This window comes from Pantherophis guttatus, chromosome 5 (assembly GCF_059756535.1).
Source record: "Pantherophis guttatus breed Tessera chromosome 5, ASM5975653v1, whole genome shotgun sequence".
NCBI classification, from domain to species: Eukaryota; Metazoa; Chordata; class Lepidosauria; order Squamata; family Colubridae; genus Pantherophis; species Pantherophis guttatus.
The window spans coordinates 81,694,503-81,718,060 of NC_142067.1; the positions used below are offsets into that span (position 1 = coordinate 81,694,503).

The following is a 23,558-nucleotide window of genomic DNA, read 5'->3' on the forward strand; positions in this document are numbered from 1 at the left end:
ATTCCAACTCAAAACCAGTAGTGTGTGTGTGGGGGGGGGGTGTTGAGGGGGATTATGAATGGAAGCTATTTGCGGTGAAGTCATGCACTGAATTTGTGATATAGAAATCAGAATCCCTGCAGTTTTACACAAAGATTCAGGCCTGACATAAAGCTGCTGGCATTTTACCACCTTTTCTTGAAGATCAGGACATTGAAGGGGTGGGCTTTTTCAATCAGATTAATGGTTGGTACTGCAAACTGGGCACCCAAACCCCAAATGCTAGCCCTGTGTAAGTTTGTCTACAAATGGATCCTTTCTTGAAGTTGCATCTAATGTTTATTTTTCTGGAGTTGTGTTAAAATTCCAGTTGAAATGTGAAGATATTGCAACAAAACCGCTTGGTCAACAAGAGCAGAAAATAAACCATCTACTAACACACAGCAAGCAATGTTCCACAAGACCCCCCCCTCCCCAATGTTTCATTCTCCAGCATTTCAAAAGACATGTGTAAAAATGATGCTATTTCTAATTCTCTGCAAAATAATTCAGCTATGGGCTCAGTATATAGCCATAACCTCTCAGCAGCAAGGCAGCCATAAAGCAAGGCCTATTAAATAGCTAACCAGCCTGTTTGTGGCCATGGGCATCCCTTCTCCCCTCTCCTCCATACCTGCTTATCTTCTCCTTGGGTAACGCTGGACCTTATATTGAGAATTACCCATCCCTGTTGTTGACACCAGGCAGCACTAAACATCCTTTATAAGACTCAGTTGCATAATGGAAGTCAGCTAGCTACCTGATTCTACCTCATCTTTCATCCATTCTCAGCCTAACTCTAGAAGCAAGAGAGAATCAGAAGCAGCTGCAGCAGCATTAGTGGCAGCAAGGGGGAATTTCAGCATGTATACAGATAACCTCAAGTCTGTGGAAATTGGACTTATGCAATATATATTCCACTCTTCTTTCCTCTAAAGCTATACACCCAAAACAAACACAATAGGGAACTAACAGCTTCCGTAAAAAATTACCCTACATATGTACCTAAAAAAAGAAAAACATAATGAAATAGAGAAGATGGAAAGGATGTAAATCCCAGTTACAAAGTAGGAGATATAAGAAGCATATTCAAGATCAATAAGGGACTCAAATGCCTATATGCTAACACTCAAAGTATAGGCAACAAATAGGGTAAACATGAAATATTAATACATGAAGGGCAGGGGTGAAATCCAGCAGGTTCTGATAGGTTCTGGAGAACTGGTAGAGCAGTTCAGAGAACCGATAGTGGAAATTTTGAGTAGTTTGGAGAACCGGCAAATACCACCTCTGGCTGGCTCCAGAGTGGGATGGGAATGGAGATTTTGCAGTATCCTTTCCCCAGGAGTGGGGAGGGAATAGGGATTTTGCAGTATCCTTCCCCTGCCATGCCCACCAAGCTACACCATGCCCACCAAGCCATGCCCACAGAACTGGTAGTAAAAAAATTTGGATTTCACCACTGATGAAGGCAGATATGATATAGTTGCCATTACTGAAACTTGGTGGGATGAAACTCATGACTGGAATGTACTGATGGAAGGATACAAACTATTCAAAGGAAACAGATCTAACAAAAGAGGAGGTTGTATATAAAAGATCACTATATCTCTACAGAAATACACAAAACCAAGGATGACCATATGGGTCAATATAAAAGGGGAAAAATGACATTGCTATAGGTGTATAATACAGGGCACCTAACCAAGCAAAAGAAATAGATGAACTCTTTGCTAATCAGTTAACAAATGAATGTAGGACACATACCACAGTAGTAATGGAAGACTTTAATTACCCTGATATCAATTGGGAGACAAACTCTGTAGCAAGTGGGAGATTGAAAAGATTCCCAATCAATTTAGCTGACAACTTTGTCATCCAAAAGGTAGAGGGGGGAACTAGAGAAAAAACTATACTGGACCTAATTATTACTAATAGAGAAGAAGTGATAGAGGGAGTTGAAATTGCCAGAACCTTAGGTGAAAGGGACCACGTCATACTGGACTTCAATATAATGCAAGAAAAGGGTCAAGGAAACAGGCGGTCCAATAAAGAGAGAACATGGCAAGGAAGTAACAGGCAGTAGAGAGAAAGCAGAGCTGCTTAACTTATTCTTTACATCAGTCTTCACACAAAAAGAAACTATAGACCAGCCTACCAAAAATGGTAGACTAAAAATAAAAATTAAAATAAGCAAAAAAAATGGTAACAGAGCACTTGTCTGACCTTTGTGACTATAAATCACCAGGATCTTATGAATTACATGCCAGAGTTCTGAAGGAGCTGGCAGATGTTAACTCAGAACCATTGTATCATATCTTTAAAAATCTATCAGATGATTGGAAAAGAGCTGATGTGGTTCCCATCTTCAAAAAAAAAAAGTAGTGGGAGGATGCAGACCCAGGAAACTAGAGACCAACCAACCTAATGTCAATACCTGGGAAGATACTGGAAAAAATTAATCAAAAAACAGATTTGTGAACATCTAGAAAGAAATAGTTATAACTAGTAGCCAACAGAATAGAGTAGAATAGAATAGAATAGAATAGAATAGAATAGAATAGAATAGAATAGAATAGAATAGAATAGAATAGAATAGAATAGAATTTTTTATTGGCCAAGTGTGACTGGACACACAAGGAATTTGTCTTGGTGCATATGCTCTCAGTGTACATAAAATAAATGATACGTTCATCAAGAATCATAAGCTACAACACTTAATGATAGTCATAGGGTACAAATATGCAAACAGGAAACAATATCAATATAAATTGTAAGGATCCAAGCAACAAAGTTATAGTCATACAGTCATAAGTGGAAGGAGATGGGTGGTGGGAACGATGAGAAGATTAATAGTAGTCAGACTTAGTAAATAGTTTTGACAGTGTTGAGGGAATTATTTGTTTAGCAGAGTGATAGCATTCGGGAAAAAACTGTTCTTGTGTCTAGTTATTCTGGTGTGCAGTGCTCTATAGTGTCATTTTGAGGGTAGGAGTTGAAACAGTTTATGTTCAGGATGTGAGGGGTCTTTAAATATTTTCACAGTGCTCTTTTTGACTCGTGCAGTATACAGGTCCCCAATGAAAGGCAGATTGGTAGTAATTGTTTTTTCTGCAGTTCTAATTATCCTCTGAAGTCTGTGTCTGTCTTGTTGGGTTGCCGAGCCAAACCAGACAGTTATAGAAGTGCAGATGACAGACTCAATAATTCCTCTGTAGAACTGTATCAGCAGCTCCTTGGGCAGTTTGAGCTTTCTGAGTTGGTGCAGAAAGAACATTCTTTGTTGTGCTTTTTTGATGACGTTTTTGATATTAGCTGTCAATTTTATATCTTGCGATATGATAGAACCTAGAAATTTGAAGGTCTCTAGGTTGTCTAGTATTGTGAAAAGTGGAAGTATGGAAGGGTTTCTCCTAAAGTCTACCACCATTTCTACAGTTTTAAGTGTGTTCAGTTCCAGATTGTTCTAGTCACATCATGAACATGGCTTTGTTAAAAACAGATCATGCCAAACCAATCTTATTTCAAGAGGTTAAACTAGAAAAATGTGGGATAGACAGCATCACCACCAGACGGATTTGTAACTGGCTGACAAACTATACTCAACAAGTAGTCCTTAATGGTACTACATCTACATGGAGGGAATTAAGCAGTGGGGTACCACAAGGTTCTGTCTTAGGCCCAGTACTCTTCAATATCTTCATAAATGAATTAGATGAGGGAATAGACGGGAAACTTACCAAATTTGCAGATGATACTAAATTGGCAGAAATAGCTAACACCCTAGAAGATAGGCACAAGATCCAGATGGATCTTGACAGACTTGAACACTGGGCCCTATCTAACAAAATGAAATTCAATGTAGAGAAAAGTACACTTAGGCAAGAAAAACTAAAAGTACACATATAGACTGGGTGAAACGAGGCTTAATAACAGTAACTGTGAGAGGGATCTTGGCGTCTTAGTGAACAACCAGCTAAATATGAGCCAGCAGTGGCAGCCAAAAAAGCCAATGCAATTCTAAGTTGCATTAACAGAAGGATACAATCAAGATCAAGTGAGGTACTAATATCACTCTGTAAAACTTTAGTAAGACCACACCTAGAATACTTCATCCAGTTTTGGTCACCACACTATAAAAAAGATGTTGAGAGACTAGAAAAAGTGCAGAGAAGAGCAACCAGTATGATTAGGGGACTAGAGGCTAAAACATACGATGAACGGTTGCAAGTACTCTTCATGGCTAGTATAGTGAAGAGACAGTCCAGGGGAGACATGATAGCATGTTCCAATATTTGAGGGGCTGCCACAGAGAGTAAGGGGTCAAGCTATTTTCCTAGATATCTGAAGACCAGACAAGGAATAATGAACGGAAACTGATCAAGGAGAGATTCAATGTAAAAAGTAGGAGAAATTTTCTGACAGTGAGAACAATCAACCAGTGGAACAGCTTGCCTTCAGAGGTTGTGGGAGCTTTATCACTGGAGGCTTTCAAGAAGAGATTGTACTGCCATTTGTCAGAAATGGTGTAGGGTCTCCTGCTTGGGCAGGAGGTTGTACTAGAAGACCTACAAGGTCCCTTCCAACTCAATCTAATCTAATCTAATCTAATCTAATCTAATCTAATCTAATCTAATCTAATCTAATCTAACTAATCTAATCTAATCTAATCTAATCTAATCTAATCTAATCTAATCTAATCTAATCTAATCTAATCTAATCTAAAACCATACACACACACTCACCCCAAGCTCTGCTGTAATGGTCAACCCAAAGACAAATGTCTACCAAGGGAACTGAGCAAAAGATGCCAAGTCGCGAAAGTGATTTGGAGAAAGCCAGAGTCTATGGGGATGCCCCAGAGAAAGCCCATCATTCTAAAGACAGAGCTGAATGCCTGGGAGATGGGAGCCTTGGTGAAGAAGTTCCAAAACCCCAGTGGTTGCTCACTTTGCAGTGGTGGGATTCAGCTGGTTCGCACTGGTTTGGTAGAACCAGTAGCTAATTTTTTGTGCAGTTCGATGAACTGGCTGAATAGCATGCCTCACCATGCCTGGCCACACCTCACCCCTCCCCTCCCAGCCACTCCTTACCTCACCCGGCGTCTCCTGGATGCTCACCTCTGCTGAGGCTGATATGTCCTACATTGGCTTTGACTGGGTTCCCAGCGCTGGTCGAGGCCGAGGGAGTGATGCCCCATTGGCCGTGGAAAGCAGGTCTCGCTTGGGAATTGGCGGTGGTGGCAGTGGCAGTTTCGGGTCTCCCGAGCAGCTCCTCAAGCAGGGCTTTGCACATCCTCAGGAGCCTTTCCAGCCGCCAAAGACAGTGCCTCTGGGCACCAATGTCACCTCAGGTACTGCGCTCCATGTAGCTTCATTGCCATCACACACACACACCCGTGTCCCCTTCTCTCCCAGTGTCCAGTTTCTGGTTTGGTGGAAGAAATGGGGGCAGCTCAGCCCAGTCTCGTCTCCAGGCTGAGGAGGCTGGGCCGCTGGGAATCGTTTCCCACTTGCCTCTCCCTAGGTGGAGGTGAGCCTGGTGAGAAAAAAAGGCCATCCTTCTACATCCCTCCTTAATTCACCATTGGAGGCTAGAGGATGTGTGTGTTGATTCTCGCGTTCTTCCACCCATCACATTCCTTGCTTTCAAGGTGTTTCGGAGTGTGGACCTTGGTTTCAAGTGCAGACCCTTTCTATTGGCAGACGTTGCAATATGGCCTAAGTTAAGTTTTCCTTTGGTTAGTTTGATCACAGTTTATTCAACTCACTTAATTTAGGAAGCTCGCTGGGCACAGACTGCAATGAAAACTTAGAAATTAATGGTCTGGTTTGAGGTCAATGTGCAGCCCGCGGCTTCTGCCCATGACTACAAGTAGTCCTCGACTTACAACTTCTGGAGGCAGGTTCAATGGCTCCATTGGGGTGGTGTCGCCGAAGCAGGTCCACTTCACTCCTCAGTTGGTGGGGCAGCCACACTCAGCTGAGGGCCACCAGAGGGAGGCGGGGAATCTGAATGAGGGTGGTGTTCCCTGAGAGAAGGAAGCCTTTGACTGCCTCTCACATGAGTAAATGGGATGTTATAAAGCCTCTGTGGCACCCAGAAGCACCAACCTCGCACTCTCCCTTTTCTGCTAGTGGCTGTCCCCTTTTTCACACGGGAAGCAGAAAGCCAACATTAATTTAATAAAAGGTCAATACCTGTTGCATTTCAATAGATTATTGAGTAATCAATTAACGTATAATGTATTATAAGACTATATTGTATTATAAAAACAAGGTATTAATAAATATCTAATCTTTATTTCCTGATTTTTCTGGTTGTTCAGAAAAAATAAAGGCTGGGTTGGGAGTAACACTGGGGGAAAAATGATTTGTTGTTTTTCCTCAATGCTGAGTATTCGTTTAAGCTCCAATCAATACTGTATTAAGACTCTCTAATTGACATTTGATATTACTATCCATACTACATAACTTAGAGGTTTGTGATACAATTTTTCCCAGCCTGGTAATCTCCAGAATTTTTTGGGATAACAATTGCTCAAACTATCGGCAAGCATGGAATTAAAACTTTCTGGAAGTAACTTCTAATATATCTGAAAGTCATAGTTTAGGTAGGGTAATATAATACAATCATTACGAATTTAACTTTTTATTCAGATTATTCTTGTACAGAAGCAGATTTATCTAAATCTCTACTTTTACCTTTTCTTTATGTTTCTGTTTCTTGGGACATTAAACTTGAATAGTGTTCTTTATAAAATAATGGATTTTTTTCTGGTTCTTAAAAGCATTAAAATTATTTTTCTGTAGTTGTTCTAAGTCTCTAATATTACATATTTTTGTTTATTTGTTTGTGCCTTGGAATCATTGATACACCTGGTGATTGCCTGAATTAGTTCATGTAGTTTTCTTGACAAGTTTTTTGGAAGTATTCACCATTGCCTTCTTCCTAGAGCTGAGAGAAAGTGATTGGCCCAAGGCAGTAGTGGGTTTCAATTTCGGCCATTACTGGTTTGCTCGTGGGTGTGCGCGCGCGACACTTCTGCATCGCATGCGCAGAGACGTCCGGGCAGGTGGGTGGAGCCTCCTGTTGCCACTACCGGTTCACCCGATCCTTGGGCCACCACTGGTCCAAGTCATAGACTCCTGGTTTTAGCCTATGCCATTCCTACAATCCACTGTAACTTGAGAGACCAGCTGGAGGTATTAAAAGTTGATGTTCAAAGCTCCTGAATTGTTTTCCTTTGTTTAGCCTGCTTGAAAGAAAATCTGTGACTTTTACTTGAAGTCTTTGGTCAACATTCCATTAAAATTGGTCTTGTTCTTCTTTTGTCAACCTAACACTGTACGTACCAGAAGGAAAAAGTCATCTTCTGCCAAGATCAAATTAGCTGTGCAAACTTCATTTATACATACAGAAATGTTCATTCTACCGTTCCTGGTCATGTTAGCTTTTCTAGGCAGGAAGATTCACTCTTATGCGGGAAAAAGTTATCAAATAGCAGCTTTGGGGTTTGTTTCAGTTATACTGGATATGAAGGTCAGAACATATATGATGCAATAACAATCCCGATTTATAGCATTCACTTGTAAACTGTGTGGGGAGAATACATGGGAGAAAAGATAATTAATGCTCCTCTGCTTTAATGTGCCCCAACCAACACTTTTAAGAAATTCTCTCAGCTTGTTTCTATGTTGATACACAACTAGCCAGCTAGGGGGGGAAATCTTTGGTTTTTTTAGAAAAGTTTATTTTTTTTTTCAAAACACACACACACAAACAAACAATACATTTTTTCTGAACAGAGTATTGGCTGAGTCAAAATTTGTACAGCTTTTAGTTTTCTCCAACACAATTTATATATTTCACTTTTTGCCATAATATTCTTTCTCTCTAATTTTTTATTTTATTTTCCTTCTATTACTTCTGATATATAACCAATATTACCATTTGCCCTAATCATTAATGTTGGTCAATTTTTCTTCCCCCCCACTCTCATTACATTTTTCCAAATTGCAACCATTTAATTTAAAGTCAATTATTTTTTTAAAACCTAATCCTAACTCTAAATCATCTTATTCATATTTTTTCCCAATGCTCCCTTTTCACAAAATAATATAATTTCAAATATTTTCCCAAGATTCTACTATTCCAATTATAGATATTAGTATTCATACAATTTTACATATATAACCCATTTCCTTCCCTTTTCCATTTCTTTCCTTTATCAGCTTATCCAAATATTACAATCAAATATATTACTACAATTCAGTATATAGCATTAAAGTCATTCATTTCTATTTCTCAATTCCAATTGTTTTTTTAAAATAAACCCAATTTTCCATTGCTTTTTCAAATATATATACTATCTACACCTCTTCATAATAAACCATAATCATAATCAGTAATATTGGGGGGGGGAATCTTAAAAGCAGTGGGATTCTAATGACAAACTATAGATTTCATTCTCACCTAGATGCAAGAGAACATATTCTTAATATAACACATGTTACTTCACACATCTCCTTTGGACTAGATATAACAGCATCTGAAAGCCCATCTACAAAGCTCTTTGTGTCAAAGCAAGACTGCAAAGTGGATAAGGGTATCTGAGTTCCACAATATCTGAGATTTGTGTCCAGGAGATACAAATGACTTCAGCTACGAACAAAATGGACATCTTCAGAAACCATCTAGATTGGCAATTGAATCCTCCACTAACATTGACAAAAGTACAGCATTTTCTATTCTGCATAAATAGGATTATGATATACTTACACATTTTTCTCCAAACCCTAACCATCACTGCCCATCCCACTACATTAATGGCTGTTTATGCTGCCCTTTTCAATATCTGCCTAAATGTATAAAATGAACAATTATCTCCTGAAAGGCTCTTCAATATGGAATATAGCTATAGACTAAGACATGAAAATGTCTTCATGCTCTGATTAAGTGATTCTAGAGTTTTCATGACCTTGCAGTCAGTTTTCTGTCAGTTTCTATGGCAATTTCCTTTCCCTTCAAACTCTGCAATCACAGAAGTTCAGTGTGCAGATTAGTAAGGGAGGGGTTAAGCATGTCTAGTTGCATTCTTTCTCCAGTCCCCAACGCGTCTCTCGTTCCCCGGGTTGCACAGATCCTCAGGATCTGGGCCTTCGGCTGATGTTGTGCAATGCCAGGTCCGTGATAAATAAAGCCCCCCTCATTTATGACCTTATTCAAGAGGGGGGAGTGGACCTGGTGAGTATTACGGAGACCTGGTTGGGCATGGAGGGGGGGGTTTCCCCTCATTGAAATGTGCCCACCAGGCTTCCGCGCATTCCATCAGCCGAGGGCTCAAGGTAGGGGCAGGGGGGTGGCGGCTATTATAAAGGAAGGTTTTTGTCCGAGGGAGACCACTGTCCCTCAGATAGCCGGATGTGAGTCCCTCCTTGTGAAGTGGGGCCGTGGGGTGCAGATGGGCTTGCTGATTGCGTACCTGGCTCCCTGCCACGTAGCAGCGGCCCTGCCCGAGCTGCTCAACGTAATAGCTGGGGTGGCGGTGGATACCCCCAGACTTATGGTCATGGGGGATTTCAACCTGCTATCCATCGGTGAAATATCTGAAGCAGCCCGGGTGTTCATGGCCTCCATGATGGCCATGGACCTGACCCAGTTAGTTCAAGGCCCTACTCACATGGGGGGACACACTCTGGATCTGATTTTTGTCTCTGGTCAGTGGTTGAATGATTTAGAAATAGGGGATATAGTCACCAAGCCCTTGTCATGATCAGATCAGTCACTCCTTCAACTAGATTTTCAAGCCGCTATCCTCTGCCACAGGGAGTCGGAACCGACCAGGTGGTTCTGTCCTAGGCACTTGATGGACCCAGATAGATTCCTGATGGAGCTTGGGCCATTCCCTGATGCTCTGGCTCACGACTCGACTGAAGAACTGGTGGCCACCTGGGATAGGGCGGCTGCTGGAGCTTTGGACTGTGTCGTGCCTTTGCGGCCTCTGACCCGGTGCCAATCTCAATTGGCTCCCTGGTTTTCCGAGGAGCTGAGGGAGATGAAGTGCCGGAAAAGACGCCTGGAGAGCAATTGGAGGTCCAGCCACTCCGAATCTGACCGAACACTAGTGAGCTCTCACATTAAGACCTATTTAGTGGCGATAAGAGCGGCAAAATCAAATTATTTTTCCGCTCTTATTGCGTCTGCAGAGAACCGCCCAACAGCCCTGTTTAGGGTGATCTGCTCCCTCCTTCAATTGGGAGCGATGGAGGACCCCTTGCAGGGTAGGGCTGAGGATTTTGTGCAATTCCTGCATGATAAAGTCACTCAGATGCGGGATGGCTTGGACTCCAATTGGGTAGATTCAGATGGGGTGACGGAGGTGGGTCTTGAGAATGTTATCTGGGAGGGGTTTGACCTTGTGACTCCTGAGGACATGGACAGGATTCTGGGTAGGCTTAGCACTGCCACATGTTTATTGGACCTGTGTCCCTCCTGGTTGGTGCTGGCCTCCCGGGCGGTCACACGAGGCTGGCTCCAGGGGATTATTAACGCTTTGTTGAGTGAGGGGTTCTTCCCTCCCTCCCTAAAAGAGGAGGTGGTGAGGCCCCTCCTCAAGAAGCCTTCCCTGGACCCGGCTGTATTAGCGAACTATCGTCCAGTCTCCAACCTTTGCTTTGTGGCGAAGGTTGTTGAGAGTGTGGTGGCGCAACAACTTCCCCAGTACCTGGATGAAGCTGTCTATCTAGATACGTACCAGTAGGCCGGGGTACAGCATGGAAATGGCATTGGTCGCATTGGTTGATGATCTCTGGAGGGCCCAGGACAGGGGTTGTTCCTCTGTCCTGGTCCTATTAGACCTCCCAGCAGCTTTTGATACCATCGACCATGGTATCATGCTGCATCGATTGGAGGGGTTGAGAGTGGGGGGCACCATGTTGCGGTGGTTCTCCTCCTTCCTCTCTGACCATACGCAGTTTGTGTTGGCAGGGGGTCAGAGATCGACCTCGAGGCGCCTCGTTTGTGGAGTGCCACAAGAGTCAGTCCTCTCACCCCTTCTGTTCAACATTTATGTGAAGCCGCTGGGTGAGATCATCCATGGTTTTGGGATGAAGTGCCATCAGTACGCTGATGATACTCAGCTGTACATCTCCACCCCGGACCACCCCAATGATGCCCTAGCCGTGATGTCCCAGTGCCTGGAGGCCGTGCAGATCTGGATGGGGAGAAACAAGCTCAGACTCAATCCTTCCAAGACCGAGTGGCTGTGGTTTCCGGCATCCCAATATAGCCAGCTAGCTTCATCGCTGACTATTGGGGGCGAGATCCTGACCCCCTCAGAGAGGGCTCGCAACTTGGGTGTTCTCCTTGATGCACTGCTGTCTTTAGAAGACCATATGTCGGCTGTGGCCAGGGGAGCTTTCTATCAGGTTCGCCTGATTTACCAGTTGCGTCCCTTTCTGGACCGGGATGCCTTGCGCACAGTCACTCACACCCTCGTCATGTCACATCTGGACTACTGTAATGCTCTCTACATGGGGCTCCCCTTGAAGAGCACCCGGAGGCTCCAATTGTCCAGAATGCGGCCACACAGGTAATTATGGGTGCGACACGGCACACCCATGTAACACCTCTCCTGCATGAGCTGCATTGGCTCCCGGTGGTCTTCCGGGTGCGATTCAAGGTGCTGGTTACCACCTTTAAAGCGCTCCATGGCTTAGGACCTGGGTATGTACGAGATCACCTTCTGCCACCGGTAGCCTCCCACCGGCCAATACACTCCCACAGAGAGGGACTCCTCAGGGTATCGTCGGCCAAACAATGCCGAATGGTGACACCCAGGGGGAGAGCCTTCTCTGTGGGGGCACCTGCCCTCTGGAATGTCCTGCCCCGACCTGTTCGTATGATCCCCGACCTTCATACCTTTCGCCGTGCCCTTAAGACCCTGTTGTTCCAACAGGCCGGGTTGGCCTAGAGTATGAGTTTTAAATTGGGTTGTTTCTCAATTTTTAACTTTGTGGGCCAAATTTAATATATTCGTTTTAAATTGTTTTTAAATTTTGTGAGTTTATGTGTGTTTTAACATGGCTGTACACTGCCCTGAGTCCTTCGGCAGAAGGGCGGTATAGAAATTTAATAAACTAAACTAAACTAAACTAAACTAAACTAAACTAAACTAAACTAAACTAAACTAAACTAAACTAAACTAATATATAGAAACAGAAGATAAATTGTGAGTGATGCAAAGGCAAAGGATTTCATAGCTGGTCTTAATTTGCAATTAACTCATAGGAATGGGAATACCATGAGAGAAGGAAATGAGGAACAACCAAATAGCAGCTGAAGAATAACAGATTGAAATAGTTGAGAGGAAAGAAGAAAGGCAGATCTAAAGCAGAAAGTATACAGCAATGTGTTAACACTTCCTTTAGTCCCTAGCTATGTTAGCCATCCTGTTTCTATACTACTAATTCTACTAATAGACCGCTGTGGAATAAGCCTGGCTACAAAACTCAAAGTCTACCAAGCAGTAGTGCTAACTACCCTGATGTATGGCAGTGAGACTTGGGCAGTATACAGGAGGCATGCTAGGCAATCGAACCACTTCCACATGACCTGTCTCCGCAGACGTCTGAGGATCTGATGGCAGGACAAGGTACCAGACACAGAAGTCCTCTCCAGAGCAGGCCTATCATCAGTTTACACCCTGCTGATTAAATCCCAGACACGCTGGGCAGGGGTGTCCACAAGGGGGTGACGGGGAGTGGGTGAGCCCCAAAAGAGGTATCTCTTTTCCCTCCCCACCTCATTGCCTCCGTGGCTGTTCAGAAGCCAAACAGGGGCTCCTTTTTCAGTCAATTTTTAAAGTGACAACCACCTCCTCTGGCAAGAGCAGTCACAAAAAAGTAGATGAGGCAGAAGCCCTCACCCGGCAGACTGATCACGGATGCACTCGGCCCCAGGAAATGTGTCAGTCCCATCCAGGTCACTGGCGGCCAATTGGGAGATCTGGCTTGGCTGGGAGGGTTTTTTTTCATTAAGGGAGGGAGACCCCTCCCTCACCCTTTTTTTTTCTCAGAGAAGGCTGAAAGGAGATGGGGAGGGGGAGACATCCCATCCCCCCCCCTCATTCTGCTCCAGTGGTGTCTAGAAAGTGCAGCACTCTGCTCCTCTCTGGCTATGTTGATTTAAGGTGAGTTTTACACACAGCAACTGCACTTTAGTTTAGTTTTGAATGAGCAGCCTTGGTTAAGCAAGAAGGTAAGGAGCTTCTGAATGATGTATGGGCCGGATAAATTGCTTTGATGGGCCGTATCCATCCTGCAGGCCATAGTTTGAAGACCCCTGATCTAGTGCATGGCACCACCTTCACAGCCAGTATTAACATTTGTAGAATCTCCTCCAATGGCCTTCAAGCTTTTGTCAATGCCTTTCTTCTTCAAGAAATGCAATCACTTGAGCAGGTTTTCCTGTTTTTGAGCCTTTCTCTAGAGTGAAATTATAAAGGTATCTTCCACCTGATTCACTGTACACAGAATAATGTTCTTCGTTGATGGTACTGGGGAATTGCTGGTTTGAATTGTTTGCTGGAGAATTGGTGGTCTGAAAAGTGTAGTTATGTAGTTATTTACCAAGCACATCTAAATTATATTAAAGTAACCAAAATATCTTTACGATCCCCAAGGCATGTCACAACTTTTGAGCACCCCTAATCTTTGTAAATTGAAAGTTGAAAAATTGACACATCCTACATCCAGCATGTACGCATCTTGGAAAAAGTCAAACAGAGTAAGTCAGTGATTCATTAAAAGCATCAAAGATCCTTTTAGAGGGCCCAAGTAATATGACTAACTTTGTATTATTTTAGTAACTGTCAATGAAAATTATTGCTACTATTGAAATGACTGGTTTTATTCTGCACTATCTACTTAATATCCACTAGATGGCAATAGGTGATGATGAACATAAATGATGGGCTGTTAACTGTAGTGAAAACAAGGAGCACTAGGAGAAACTATGCAGTGTGTTTTCAAAAGCCATTCCTGGCAAATAAAAGCCCTCTAGATTCTATAAGAAGCAGAGAGACATGGGAGGAGTTAGTTACCATGCTAAGTACAATACGATACCAAGAGGTGGTTTATTTTGCTTCACAGACTAAACACCTTTGGTCAAATAGATGATGCCATAATGTGAAATATATTATGGATAATGTGTATACCAGAATGCCTGACTATTGTTCTGAAGAAATTTTACAATGAATAAGGCATACTGTAGGTAGTGAAATAAAGTGATTCAGAATAGGAAATGAAATAAGACATTTTATATATTGTCCTCACATTGGTTTAATTGTGCACTAAATTTAAGAATAGCATGACTGTAAGAAGTTATAGCTGGAATTAAACCTGAAGGATGAAATACTAATAAGCTGAGATTTTACTTCGTTAACTAACTGTAGAAAAAAGACAAAAGACATAGAAAAACTTATAAAAATAAAAAGGTGATTTTTTATTATTATTATTATTATTATTATTATTATTATTATTATTATTATTATTATTATTATTATTATATATCAAGACAAAACTGATGTCTACTTGCATACCTAATTAACTTACAGTTGACAGTGAAGAAATCTTTGAACTTAAAGTTTCTGTCAGGGTTCCAAGTAACACCCCCACCTAAATAAGACTCCAAGGCTAGAAGTTCCTCAAAGTTCCATTTTATTAGAGATGTCATATTGGCACATCTGGGAAAACCTGACTCTGAAAGCTTCTGGTTTTTCCCCACCCAAAGGAAAGTCAAAGTCCCTTTCCCTGCACCCACATGGTCCAATCAATCCACTGTTCCAACTGGAGATATCTCCCAGTCACGCCACTCCAGATGCAGGCTGAACATCCTTGACTTCCAGAGAAAAGAATGTTGTTATGCCTAGATAGCTCTACAACTCCATGCAATCCAGTGGTGGGTTCCTCCCGGTTTGGCCCGATTCCACCGAGCTGGTAGAGGTGACGATATGATGTCACCGAACCGGTTCTGCCCCACCACCCCCCGCGTTATTCTTGCCTTTTATTTGGCCCCACCCCCAATCTATTGCTGCCTCCTGAGTCCCAGCTGATGGGCTATAAGAAAAAAAACTGTTTAAACTCTTGCCGTGGGGCTTCAAAGGGCCGCCCTACAGCTGCTCAGTGGTAAAAGGCAGTTTGGTGGTAGACCGGTGCCTGCAAAAATGAATGAGTAGACCAGTGCCTGCAAAAATAAATGGGTAGACCACTGCCTGCAAAAATAAATGGGTAAACCGGTACAGCTCTGCAAGCAGTTAAAAGCCTGGTAGAGCAGTACCTCTGCTAAATCCTAAAGAATTGTCACATGACCATCAAGCCATGCCCACAAAATAAGCCATGCCCACAGAACTGGTAGTAAAAAAATTTAGAACCCACCCCTGATGCAATCCCCCCTTCCAATTTCCCACAGCACCAAGTGTGGCAGCCCTGAAGATCCAGAGAAAAAGACGGCCTCCAGGGCTGACAGTTTCTCTAATCCAAAGGGGTCCTTGGCTTGAGAAAAGTGATGATCACTATATTAGAGAGATAAATAAGAGAGAGAAAAAAGCAATGAGCATCACAGGCAAGATGATGATGATGAAGGATAACAATATGTCAATAACAACAAAGACCAGCATAATTAAAGCAATAGTTTTTCCAATGGCCATATAGGGCTGTAATAATTAAATCTGAATTATAGATTTAGAGGTGGCAATAAAATAGATTTCAAAAAGAATTAGAAAATCAATCCTAGACTTCAGTCTCAAATCAGAAGGATTTTGACAGCACAACATTTTCTAATCAGAATGCTTCAGAAGCAACATAATTTGAGCCTACCAAATCTATTTATTGTGTTCTACTCAGAGCACTGAAGTCCTGATCTTCATGATATCGAACAAAAAGAAAAAAAATCACATGAAGTTTTAAAAAGCAAGAAAAAAAGCACAAAAGAAAAACACATACTTTAGAACTGATTTTGCAAAAGTAGAGAGTAATTGCTCAGGTAAATCTATTGTGCAGATCAGAAAAGGGGAATAGATTCCACTTCTCATATAATCCTTTGTTTGTTCTAAGAATTTCCTGGGTACCATTAGGAAATGTAGACAACTATGTGTAGAACACAGTAATACCTGCACTCCCCCCAATCCCTGCCATTTCTGTATTAAAGGACTTTTCTCATGAAAATTCATTTCAGCTTCAACCACAGGTTGGTTCCCAGGCATATTCTTATTTCAGAATTAATTGTCCACTTCTACATTACCAGAATGGCTATCAAGACAGCATTAATTGTTGTTAATAGGCCATCCATAATTACTTATACAGTAGACATACACAGTGCAATTACTCTGCACTGAAAATGTAAATCACAATTTTTGTTGACTAGTTGTGGGTGCAAACAGGCAAGAAGAAAAGGGAAGAATGATATTTTCATGGAGCACTCATTTTTCCTCTCCCTGTATATTAACCAAATAATTTGTTCCATGCTTCTTTCCAACATTTGTTATTCAGACTTCAGAACAGTGAACTTGTTTCTTGAAAACAGAATCGTAGTCCATCACTATACTAATTTTATTGGTTGCCAAGATCTCAGTTGCAGCAGGTATCAGAAACTTCCAAAGAACAACCCAATGCCATCATTAATCAACATCAATCACCAAGTTCAGTCCAAGTAGCCAGATTATTATCTGCTTTCTAAAGAATGAAAGCTTGAAAAGCTTTCCTTTAGTTTATTCTATTTATGATTCTTTCTAGTAATTAAGCAAATAAATAAGCATGAATATACCATCAGCCCTTTATCAATAATTCTAACACAATATATGCATGAAAGCAGGAGTGAAATGCTCCTGGTTCGGACCAGATTTCCCAATCCGGTAGCGATGGAGGCGGGTGGTTTGGAGAATCATTAGCAAAAATCCCTGCCCCCCCCCCCCCACATGCCCAGCTGAGCCTCGCAAACATCAGAGGCTTTTTTTTTTAATTTTTAAAAGCATTTTTTCTACAACCTCTTTGGCTGAAAAAATGCTTTTAAAAGTAAAAAAAAAGCCTCTGATGATCGCGTGGCTCAACTGGGATCATCAGAGGCTTTTAGAAGCATTTTTTCTACAACCTCTTTGGCCGAAGAGGTTATAGAAAAAATGTTTTTAAAATGAAAAAAAGCCTCTGCCAATCAGGCAAGTCAGCTGGGATCGTCAGAGGCTTTTAAAAGCATTTTTTTACAACCTCTTCAGCCGAAGAGGTTGTAGAAAAAATGATTTCAAAAGTTAAAAAAAAAAAGTTGCCTACGCCCACTCAGTCATATTACCTCCTATATTATGCACAATATTACTGTGTGCATAAGCTCACAGTAACAGCAATTTCAATTTCAGTTTATTATAGTCATAGACCAGAGACCAGAACAAATAAAAACACTCAGTGAATATCCAATTAAAAATTCTAGAATAAAATAATAAATAACAGATAAAATCTATGATAAATTCCAGTCTGTCAATTACACATTGTCTAACTATATTAAAATTACAATCCACAAACTGTGAGGCCGGTAGTCAGTTTAATACCAAAAGGGAAAGGAATAAGCAGTGCAAAGGATTTGCCATATTTGTTGTATAAAATAGCTATGGTGGATTAGACACATTTCTGACGAATCCCCAGTGCTGCTGCGCAGAATCTAGCCACCTGCACTGTAGTTATGGACTGTTCATCCTTAAGCAGCCACTGGAGATAAGCAGTGTCAGAATGGCCACGATACCTAGCAATTATTGGAAGGATGTATATTTTTTTTCTAATCTCTTTGTAAAGCGAACATCGAAGGAGTATGTGATCAACCGTCTCCATCTCTCCTGAGCCACAGGAACAGAGTCTTTCAGTCAATGGTATCTTTTTATATTTGCCAAACAGTATGGCCGATGGAAGTACATGGCACCATGCGAGCGAAAATGCTTTCCGATGGTTTGCCGACTCCAACTGGCTAAGATAGCTGGGATATCTAATGGTGTCTGGAGCCAGAAACATTGGAGCTTTCCCTAAGTCAGTTTGCCTTTCAATGTCGTCTACCCTTTGTCGCAAGGTTTGTTTTGCTTGGTCGTAGTCCAACTTGAGTATTGAGGCTGAGGAGAAGCCTAGTTTGGCAAAGTTGGATTTGACAGCCTTGATCCATGACGAGGAGAATTTGTCTTGGAAGATTAATGGAGCAAGGCCTTGTGCAAAGAAGTTAAGCTTTAGCCAGAGATTTAAAGATGCTATACAGATTCTTGCTTTAACTTTTGTCAATCCTGTCTCCAAACACAGAAGTGCATTTGAGACACAACAGCAAATAATAGGTCATAGGTCATAATCATAGTTACAATCATTAATCATAAGTTATAAACAACAGGGCCTAATAAGCAATTTTCATTCATCAAAGGCTGCTAGTTAAAAGGTCAATAGGAAAGCATATGATATCCATATAAAAGTAGTCTATAGCAGCCTTTCCCAGAATGATACTGTCCATATTGATTAGAAATAAGGAAAATTGTGTTTCAACATATCTGCACATATTTGCTTAAGGAAGGCTGCTCTAAATTTATAAATTTATAAAATGAAATATATAATTTCATTTTAGCTCACTGAAAACTATATTCCCTTCCTATTTTCAAAGTAGGAAGGGAATATAGTTTTCAGTGAGCTAAAATGAAATTATATATTAAAACTTCTGCTTTGATACATTTTAATTATTGTTTCCATATTAGAAACTGCATATTTGACAACTGTGTTTCTATAAATCCCTTGACAGCTGAAGTGGTAAAAGAGGAAGTTAAGAAATGCAACAAATGCAACAAGAATTCCCTTGAAATACTCAAGAAATTAAGGACTTGGCATTAGTATTTGATATTTCTAGACTCACACATTTCTTGTTCCTCCCTTATTACACCTAATCCAGCAAATATTTGTTTTGAAGTTGTCAACCAAAGTTGGATTGTAAATTGCTATACTTTAGATGGCATGGAGAAATAATAGTTCAAACATAATGGCTAATTATGGCTTGCTGTAAGCATAGAATAATATTAATTAAATTAAGGATGGAAGAAGTAAACTTGATAGGCAGTTATGTAATACAAAATAAGCTACCTCATTGGAGCTGAAGAATTAAATTTCAAGTGTGTTTAATCAACTTTATTTAAAAATGCTGCTGCATCTGTCTTTGGTGATACATTTCAATTTATTAGCAATACATGATAAAAATACATAACAGGTCAATATTCCAGTCTTTTTCCTTCCAAACCAATCACTTGTTAGAGTCAAAGCTGCTGCATCATAATATAGCTGTAGGTTTGGTAGTTTAAGACCTCCCCTTTCTGGAACATCTTGCATAATTTTCAATTTCACTCTCGGCTTTTTCTCGTTCCAGACAAACTTATTCACTCCAGCTTGCCACACTTTCAATTGTTTATCACTTTTAAGCACCGGAATCATTTGAAACAAAAAAAGAAATCTTGGCAAAATGTTCATCTTAACTGCTGCTATTCTTCCAAGTAGAGACAGTTGCAGTTTTTTCCAAGTCTCCATATCTTTCTGCACCTCTCGCCACAACACCTCATAATTATTTTGAAACAATTTCATATTTGATTCTGCAACCTGGACTCCTAGATATTTTACCCTTGGTACAACCTCAAAACCTGCCCTCCTTTCAAGCTCGTGTTTACGATCTTGTGTCATATTTTTAACTATCATCTTAGTCTTTTTGTGATTCAGTCTAAAACCTGAAACTTTACCATAGTCTTGTATAATGTCCTTCATCAGGATTATTGATTCCATTGGCTGTGTTAGGGTAACAACTAGATTGTCTGCAAATGCCTTTATTCTGTAATCCTCTTGCCTTATCGTTATACCTTTCAAGATATTAGAGTCCCGTATTGTATTTAACAAGACTTCTAGTGTTAAAATAAATAAAAGTGGGGACAGCGGACATCCCTGTCTTGTTCCTTTTTCAATTTTAAACTCTGTTGTCAAGCTTCCGTTAATAATAATCTGTGCCTTTTGCTCTTGATAAATTGCTGAAATCGCCTGTACAAATTGATCCCCAAAGTTCATCTTTTTTAAAGTCTTTAGTAGAAAATTCCAATCCACTCTATCAAAGGCCTTCTCTGCATCCAAGAAAACCAGCACTGCAGGGATCTGTTTGTTCTTCTCAAGATATTCCAATAGATCTATTACTTGCCTTACATTGTCCTTCATGTATCTACCCTCGATAAATCCCGCTTGGTCGTCATGAATCACCTTTTGAATTACTGGCATCAACCTGTTGGCTAATACTTTCGCATAAATTTTATAGTCGGAGTTCAAAAGAGATATTGGTCTATAATTCTCCGGTGTTTTAGGACCGGCTTGCTCTTTTGGTATCAAAGATATGTAAGCTGTTGTCCATGATGGGGGTATTTTACCCCCTTGTTGAATATTGCAAAATAGATCTCTAAGTTGTTCCACCATTTTTCCATTTTTCTTAAATTAACAAAACAATATGAAAATAAAGTAGATTAGGTCCCTTCCAACTCAATGTAATGTAACGTAACGTAACGTAACGTAACGTAACCTAATCTAATCTAATCTAATCTAATCTAATCTAATCTAATCTAATCTAATCTAATCTAATCTAAAACCACACACACACACCAAGTTCTGCTGTAACGGTCAACCTAAAGACAAATATATACCAAGTGGACTGAGCAAAAGATGTCAAGTCATGAAAGTGTTTTGGAGGAAGCTGGAGCCTGTGGGGGTGCCCCAGAGAAAGTCCATCACTCTAAAGACAGAGCTGAATACCTGGGAGATGGGAGCCTCGGTGAAGAAACTCCAAAACTTCAGTGGTTGCTCACCTTGCAGTGGTGGGATTCAGCCGGTTTGCACTGGTTTGGTAGAACCAGTAGCTAATTTTTTGTGCAGTTCGATGAACTGGCTGAATAGCATGCCTCACCATGCCTGGCCACACCTCACCCCTCCCCTCCCAGCCACTCCTCACCTCACATGGCCTTTCCTTGCTAGGTGGCTCGCTTTGCTCGGCAGCCTCGGATGAGGCTGATATGTCTGACATCGGCTTTGACCGGGCTCCCAGCGCTGGTTAAGGATGAGGGGGTAGTGTCCCTTTGGCCCTGGAAAGCAGGGCTCACTTGGGAATTGGAGGTGGTGGCAGTGGCGGCAGTTTTGAGATTCCCAAGCAGCTCCTCAAGCATGTCTTTGCACATCCTCAGGAGCCTCTCCAGCTGCCAAAGACAGTGCGCCTGGACACCAACGCCATCTCAGGTACTGCGCTCCACGTCGCTTCGTTGCCATCACCCCCTTGTGTCCCCCCCATGTCTCCTTGTCTCCCAGCATCCTTTGGTGGAGGAAATGGAGGCGGCTCAGCCCAGTCTCGTCTCCAGGCTGAGGAGGCTGGGCCGCTGGGAATCTTCACATTTCTTGGTTTCAATGCGTTTCAGAGCTCTGCAGTTATGTGGCAAAATACGAAGCCCAGGTACCTCTGCATTTTCAACACACAGCCTCCCTAATTTAATCCCGGCCAGTTTTTGCAGTACTGTTATACAGTACCATCAAATCATATTTAAATTGGGGGATTTTTGAAGTGCAATTTGTGTGAAATTTGGCCATTTCATCAGATGAGATCCAAATGTAAGCTTTAAATGTTTATTGCAAATATTAGGGAGCAATTCTATATATACTTCGCTTTCATTTAAATACCAGTGAGTGTAGGAGAGCCTGGCCTTCCAGCTGCTCATCTAACTGGCCGGGAGGCCACTTGCCTGCCTGGCCAGTGTCAGAAGAAATGATTCCCTGTGGGAGAGGACATTTTATGGGCATACAGTTTTCCTCCAGATAAATAATTGATGGGTCTTTAGTTATGAAGAAGGTGCTATCTCTTTCAATAATAGAAATTAAAACTACTTTATTTTAACAAGAAATAAAGTAAAAATATATAGAGAAAATTGGGATAAGAAAATGTAGAGAAAAACCAAGAAATGATATTGCAAAATGGTTGTTTATCAAAAGCAGGGGAAAAAAGATTTTTTTTCTTAGAACAATTAGCTAAACTCTGCCTTGTTTATCATTATTTTAGGTAGTAATTTATCAAATAAAAAACACAACATGCAAAATTTGCAATAATCTTTGTATTTAGTCAAACTTGCTCAAAACAGGTGAATTTGTGGTATGGAATCATTTCTCAAATGAAGCCGCTCAGTGAAACATAATCTTTATAATTGGCATTATATCTTTGGAAAATACAGCTGATGTGAAAATGCTAAATTTATATAATGTACTCTGTATGTATGGTGTTTGCAATTCATAGCACTTATTTCTTAATCAAGCTAATAATTAATATTTCATATATTGGAAATATTTCCCGAAATCCACTGTATTTATTAATGATTAATTTTGTTAATCAATGTGCTCATTGGATAATAGGGGGTTATAAAAATTGAATTTATATCCAAGGTGCTCCCATATCTACATAACGTATGAAAAGAAAAATCTGTTTTCTTTTTCTCCTTTTTATGAAGTTATATTTTTTAAAAGTTTTATTAGATTTTTATTTTTAAATATACATCAATATCAACACATGAACAGTGTGGCCTCTGGGTATAATTCATTTTGATACAAATAGCAATAATAATAATAACAATATTTGTTGCATTAATCAAACTTATATAATCCTAGTATCAGTGGTGGGTTGCAAGTTTTTTAACCAGTTCTCTGCCAAAATGAGTGGCTGGGTGGGCGTAGCCAACTCGATGTCACTTTTGTTGAGGGGCACTTCGCCTCGCCTGCCCTCTCATGAGTGTGAGGATGTTGCAATGGTCGTAAGTGTGAAAAACAGTCATAAGTCACTTTTTTCAGTGCCCTTGTAACTTTGAATGGTCACTAAATGAACTGTTGTAAATCAAGGATTACCTGTACAAAAATACAAAAAGCTTCTTTGCTTGCAAAAAAGCTGCCCTAAATACCAGTCATTAGATGGGGGGAATACCCACTGAAGATCAATGAGTCACAGCCATCATGGAAAGCTAAACCATTCTGTCTGAATACCTTCCTTTTCCTCAGCAATACCTGCAATCTGGAGTTACAAATCAGGCAGGTTGCCAGAGCACATTGAGGAATTAAAATAGTTAAAATACAAGGGTAACTATCAGCAGCCAAGTTATCCTTGCTCATAAAGTGAAACCCTTTAGTAGAGAGGTCATTTAAGCTCTCCAGAAAGTGGGTGAGCATATTTGGGCTACAAAATGCTGAGCTAAAGAGACAAATTAACATCTTGAGTGAGGGCTAATCCCATTCTGCCTTTGTTCAGGGAATTTTTGCCTATGAATATAACTATCTATCTCTTTATCTCTTAAATGCTGACATCATCTTCTGGAAACCAAGAAAGTCCAGTTGCTTCTTGAAAAAAGCACCTTTGGGACAACCATGACCTGGATGACTGAAGAATCCCCATAGACAAGAGACTCCTATGCTCAGTGAACTGACAAAGCAGTT

General features: G+C 40.9%; 1 protein-coding gene across 2 annotated transcripts in view; it reads right to left on the bottom strand.

Moving 5' to 3' along the window:
• Window positions 1–23,558, bottom strand: part of NHS (NHS actin remodeling regulator) — a 540,422-nt gene that overhangs the window by 84,076 nt on the left and 432,788 nt on the right. The window lies entirely within an intron of this gene.